General features: G+C 37.0%; 1 long non-coding RNA gene across 1 annotated transcript; it reads right to left on the bottom strand.

Moving 5' to 3' along the window:
- Positions 1–97: 97 nt before the first annotated feature.
- LOC127969899 (uncharacterized) lies at positions 98–5,301 on the bottom strand. Its single transcript, XR_008156402.1, has 4 exons — positions 4,978–5,301; positions 3,452–3,552; positions 3,098–3,213; positions 98–2,857 (listed from the first exon to the last, which is right to left on the bottom strand). It is a non-coding gene; the product is annotated as an uncharacterized LOC127969899 (long non-coding RNA).
- Between the last annotated feature and the right edge of the window lie 1,105 nt (positions 5,302–6,406).

Genomic DNA, 6,406 nt, shown 5'->3' with positions numbered 1-6,406 from the left:
TCTTTTGGCAAAATATCACTAAATTCTCTGAAGAATAGTGTTCTCTTTGAAACAAAAAAATAGCTCCATTTCAAAATAAACTGATATCCATGCCTATGCCTTGAAATCTCCAAAAGATAGCACTTTGAATTTAGATTTCAGTAAATTACATTCAGATATTGAAAAAATACAATACATATACAAATGTGCATAAACACACAAAATATTAATAGTAAGAGTACCAGTCATTATTAACCGTACCAAAATATTTTTTGCACAACTTTGCCTGTTAGAAAACTTCATGTAACCAATGTATGAGAGACATGCACAGCGATAAGAGACAAGAACAGGATCATCTGAGGTTCTGTGTAAGAGTGAATGGCAGATTTTACACTACATTGAGCATGTATACCTTGTTTTCCCTTTTAGTCATAAACCGTGGGTCTGTGCACTGACTGTAGGCCATTGTTATGAGATATGCTGACACCCGCATAGCTAGGGGTTTCAGATCCAAAGATTATAAAGCCAGAAATGAAGAAAATCTGTGTGTTTGTGATTGTGTGTGTGTGCTCTTGTTTTTGTGACATATCAGGACACAACTCTGTATAATGACATGGGTATGACACAGGTATTAGAAGGAGAGGGTGACTTAAGAGGACATAACCCATGTCCCCATTTTTCAAAACTCTTATAAATCATACAGAATTTTTTTTTTTTTTTTTTTGAGAAAGTAAAAATGCACAAAGTTTCCTGTGAAGGTTAGGGTTAGGTGTAGGGCCATAGAATATAAATTTTCTACAGTATAAAACCATTACTGGGATGTCCCCACTTTTCACAAAAACAAACGTGTGTGTGTGTGTGTGTGAAATGAGGCATTTGAAACTCAGTATACTGGCCAGACAAACTGGACAGACAACTAAAATTTGTTACAAGGTACAAATAAGTGTAAAACAGCATTATAAATGGCAGGTAGTACAGTTGATTGAATGAATGAACCAAAAAGGTCTATGCAGCTGAGAATTCATCGCCATAACACTAGATGGCAGAGTCACCTTAACATAACAGTTTATGCCAAAAGCCTCAAAAGGCTGTATGCAATGAAACACAAGAAGCAAAATGCAGTATTTTTTTTTCTTTTTTCTTTTTACATCGTGAAAGCTGCATGTCACTACACTCTCAGAAAAAAAGGTACAAAAACTTTCATTGGGGTGGTACTCTAATTAGACACAAAAGCTAAAACACATCTTTTTACATTATTTAGGCAAAATGTTACATATTAGTATCTTAAATGTGCATATTGATACCTTTATAAAGGGTACGGTGTGATATGATGAGTTTTGTACGTTTTTTGCTGAGAGTGAGACCCCGTTTAAAATAAACACCAAAAGAACGCCCTGAAAGAAAAAAATTCACTTCTTATTTGCCCCTACATTTTGCTGTTTTCTTTTCTTTTGTTATTTTTTGTTAAAGCTATGGAAACTTATATATTTTTTAATCCATTACTAGCTTGACATCAGTAGCCACTTACACAAAAATGTCCATTTCACAGCAACAAAGCTTCAGTAAAAATGACTCCATCCTTAGGAGCAGCCAGGACTTTGACACTTACAGTTTACTTTTTTTTTTTTCTTACAACATAATATAACAACCACAAGGTGCACGGCTTTTCATTTGCCTTTTTTTAATCCCTGAAAACAGTGCTTAAAGGGATAGTCCACCCCAAAATGTAAATTTTGTCATTAATCACTTACCCCCCATGTCGTTCCAAACCTGTAAAAGCTTTATACATCTTCGGAACACAGTTTAAGATATTTTGGATGAAAACCGGGAGGCTTATGAAAGTCAGTTACACTGTCAAGATCCAGAAAATCATGATACTTTATGAATTGATGAGAATACTTTTTGTACGCAAAGAAAACAAAAATTTTATTAACTTTATTCAACAATTCGTCTCTTCTGTGTATCTCGCATCACCACAGAGCCATTTATGAGAATATGAGCTGAAGGCAAGCCGCGTATGCTGTTCTGTCAGCCGCGACACAAGGATACATTTTCTATGTGTATTTACACTTTGATTTGAAAACAGCAAAAGCATGCAGCGTGGCTGACACAGAAGAGTATCTTAAATTGAAAATATCTTAAATTGTGTTTCCAAAGACGAACTAAGCTTTTAAAGGTTTGGAACTTATGGGGGTAAGTGATTAATGACAAAATAGTTTTTTTTGGGGTGGAGTAACCCTTTAAGATTATAGCTCACTCAAGCAAATTTATGAAAACAAAATGTCTGTGGTCAAAGTTCATATCAACAAAGCAGTGATAACAAGATGATGTCTTTTTCCGGTTGGAAAATGCACCCTGATATGGATAGACACCTATCATGTCACTAACCGCAGAGCTCACGCTCACCAGCACAAGCACAAATGCACACAAACCAGAATCCTCTTCTCCCTTAATGCTGGCTCCTGGAAATCAGTCATAGATAGATGAAAAATCCCCTGCATGTGTGCATGACATCTTATCCTTTATCATCTAAGTGATAGAGCAGCACTGAAGCTCCATGATCAGGAGGCAGGGTGTGGCAGCTGCCCAGGCCGCAGATGCACGTGGCTGGAGAAGATGAGAACGGCAGCAGCTTGTACTGCTGGAACTCCTGGAGCACCACCTTCAGTCTCTTCCGCCTCCTCTCCGTCTCCTCCTCCCCTTCCTTGTCATCCCTCTGTTTCTCTCTTTCCCTCTGGGCTTCGTCCAGGTGGATCTTGCGTAGCAGGTTGTTGATGAGCACAGAGCGGCGAAGGTAAGCCTCGGGGTCATCTAGGAAACGCAGCTTCTGCAGAGACAGGCGCAGGATGCAGCTGCGCTCCTCACGCAGGATCAGGTGCTGAGGAGAGACAGTTGGAAGATGACAGGTGTGGAGACATGAGACAGACATGAACAGTGTTGTTTACATGTAATCTATCATTTGTCTTTCTGTCTGTCTAACTTTCTGTCTATGTATAGTTTAAAAAAATGTTTTACTTTTTTTCAGAACAGTCAAACAATTCAAACTTTGCTTTAAAAATACATTTATGTGTATTTCACTTCAATAAATTGCATTAAAGCACATTCAAATGACACTTACTTTTTGTAAATATCCATGTAGGCTTCCCTGAACATCCTCCTCTTCCGCATATTTTCGCTTAAAGTAGGCGACTTTCGACGTTGTTGACCGTTTAGGGCACTCTTAGAGGAAAGACCCTGCAGGCAAGCACACAAGGATTTTGTGAAAACCATGGCTTTGCAACTGGATGGAAATTAGACTTGTACAGATGTAACATCTCTTTTTTCAATATCTTACTTTGAAAAATGATTCAGCATAAAACAATTTCTAGTGCAAATGTGTCCTTAAAACACTGCCACTAAGTGGATTAGGGTAGACTAATGTCAGTGTGTTTTGTAACAAGGTGTGTGTGTGTGTGTAGTGTGTATTAATTACCTGAGAACTGCTTCACGTGGACACAGTCACACACCTCTCTGACAAATCCTCTATTGACCTGAGACTCTTTCCTCTGGCTCACACACATTGCCTAATGGATCCTAGTAGGAGAAGGATAGAGACAGAGAATCGTTTACTGGATCTTTCTATTTTGAATCCGATTTCAGGTCAGTATTATATTGGTGTGGATGTGTGACAACTATCAACTATGTACAACCGATCTTCATTAGATGGAAAAAATATTGTAGTTCTGTTTCAGAAAAGCAAACACAAGTCGGATATCTGTTACAGTAATGTAATGACATTAGCAGGCAGCTGTGCTGTGGTTGCACTGAGTCTTGCTGCTGTGTAATTCAGAGCGCGATCGAGCTGCATTTTGATTTATCAGATTCAAAGAAACGTGCAGTCAACACATCAGTGCAGCGCGCGCTTACCGTGGGTGGATAGATTAGTGTGGGCTGCGAGTGAGATTGTGCGCTCTAGAGAGAGCGAGAATAAATAAAACCAAAAAGGGATTTATCTTCACTCTACGATCTGTAAAAATGCAGTTCATTTTGGTCACTGTATTTTGTAGAGTTATAAATATAAACGTCATTAAATAGGCTATGAATTATTTTATTTTTTTTGTACTGATAACACGGATGTTAGGCCTAATGCCACATGATGCCGTTAAATTCTTATGTAGAAAATTCTGGCAGTGTCCAATTATGCATAAAATATTTGTAATTCTTATGTTAGCTTTCTCATAATTATCATGAATTATTCTTATTATGTTTTGTATTTAATTTTATATTCATTTTATTTAATTGTAACACTGTTTTGAGTTGCTAGCTGCACTGTGGATCAAATAGCAGTTGTTTTTGACACTGGATGCAACAGCAAAAACAATAGTTTTCGCTTTCTAATGTAATCTAATGTAAAGTTTTTTCTTTAGCAGCATCCAAGATTTAGGGTTTAAAAAACAAGATCAAACATTCAGCTGGTCATGTGATATGTGATCCATTCTATGCAGATAAAAAAATCTTATTTAAGCTAAGTATTTGTTTGGAAAATGTAGGCTACTAATCAGTTTCAGGAAAAGCCAGTGCATTTTTACATTTCTCCGTAAAAATAAATATAAATTAAATACTCTAAACTAAAACTAAATGTTAAAATATTTTTGGACTAAATAATTTATTTACAGTAGCATTTTACTTTTGTGTGTGTGTGTGCCAAATAAGTAGCCTACCGTCAATAACTAAAAAAATCAAACAGAATATGCATGCGTGTGTTATGTGGTATAATGCAGCAGCCAGTCAACTGTCACGCTAATGAATGAATCACGGAACGCGCATTTTCCAAAAATCTAAAAAATTCCAAACTAGAGAACGGGTCTGTTATGTTTAGTACTATTAAACAACTGCATCTGCTATAACCGTTGAAAAACAAACAAAAGCATGCAGTAAAAATGGAATATGATGTTTTAAGTACGCTCACATAGAAAACAAAACAAAAAATCTGTGATTACAAGAGGTAATTGACCCTACCTTATTTCTAAAGCCACATTAACAGTCCCCGCACGCGCGTTCATCAAACCAGAGGCTCAAAACAGCTCATAACGTGCCGAATGTAGCCGCTTTCAGCTCCGCGTGAGCTTGACGCTTCGCCCCCAGATGTCGAAGTCTTGCTTTTGATATAATCCCTGTAGTATTCGGCTCACTCTCGGCTCTTAAAATATCCCCTTTCTGTGCAGCGAGCAATAACAGACTGCACCGGCTCCTGATTGGTCGACGCTGAAACAGATGTTTCCTGTTGCTAGGAGTGTCACTAGGCAATGATGACGCTCCAGCATCAAACTCCATTCTTCTCGCATCCTCTGCTGCTGCCTTTCCTCCTCTCTCTTCTTGAGTATTTCTTAACATATGGCTTATCTCTTAGTATCAGTTTTACTTTTGAAAGATTTTATTGCTCATATACTCTTCTCTCTGGCATACATTAGTATATCATAAATGGAAACCTTTTAAACTGTTAAATTATCTTTTAACCTCACATCTTCCAAGCTTAATTATCTCCTTTGAGCATAAGCGATTCTTCCACTCCCATACGCAAACACTACATGATGGGAAAATGAAAACACACACAAACAGTTTCAGATAGGCTACTTTGTCAGTCTGATCAACAGATGATATGATCATATGGTTGGTTATCTGTACATTTTTCAGTGCCAGTATTACCTATTTTCACAGTTGTGGTACACTAAGATCAATGCATTATCAGTGTAACAATATAAAAATGTATTGCTATTCTGAATCATAAAAAAATCACATTGTCAGCAAAAGTAGTGTATTACGGATGTCTTTAATGATGGACAAAAATATATGCATTTATCTCCAAAAACCATGTTGTATTTGAATGCATGCAAAACAGGCACTATTGATTTTTAAAACACTGTGGTCCATGCATCTGTAATGTTCCAGAGTTTTCCATGCTAATCTCAAATTTCACTGGCTATAAATAAAAATCCATACAGGTTTGACCAGATCAGGCACTTTATATATATATATATATATATGTATAAAGCATTACAGGCATGCATTACAAAAGAGTTTGGGTTTTAATGTCATAAGGACAGTGTTAAGATTGTCTGAAGATCTTCTTGGACATGCATAAGTGTCTGTGCTCTGAGTAGACAATTTTTGCTAAGTAGAATTGGTCTCTTTCCAAGCAATTACAATGAATGGGGACTGGAGCTTTCAAGCTTCAAAATGGATTCACAAGAATCATAAAAATAGTGCATAAGACTTGGGCACTATACTCAAAGCAATCTCAAGCTCTGTGAGAGGAACATGCTGAAAAGCATTCAGTGATAATCTCCAGTGGTCTGCTAGGGGATTTATGATCAGATCTTTGAGTAACTGATTCACATGAATTTCAGAAACCGATCTTTCTCTTCAAATAAATCATTCACACCATTTT

Source organism: Carassius gibelio, chromosome B13 (genome assembly GCF_023724105.1).
Source record: "Carassius gibelio isolate Cgi1373 ecotype wild population from Czech Republic chromosome B13, carGib1.2-hapl.c, whole genome shotgun sequence".
NCBI lineage: Eukaryota > Metazoa > Chordata > Actinopteri > Cypriniformes > Cyprinidae > Carassius > Carassius gibelio.
Note: the sequence above shows the minus strand (reverse complement) of the source record. Positions and strands in the feature narration are given on the sequence as shown.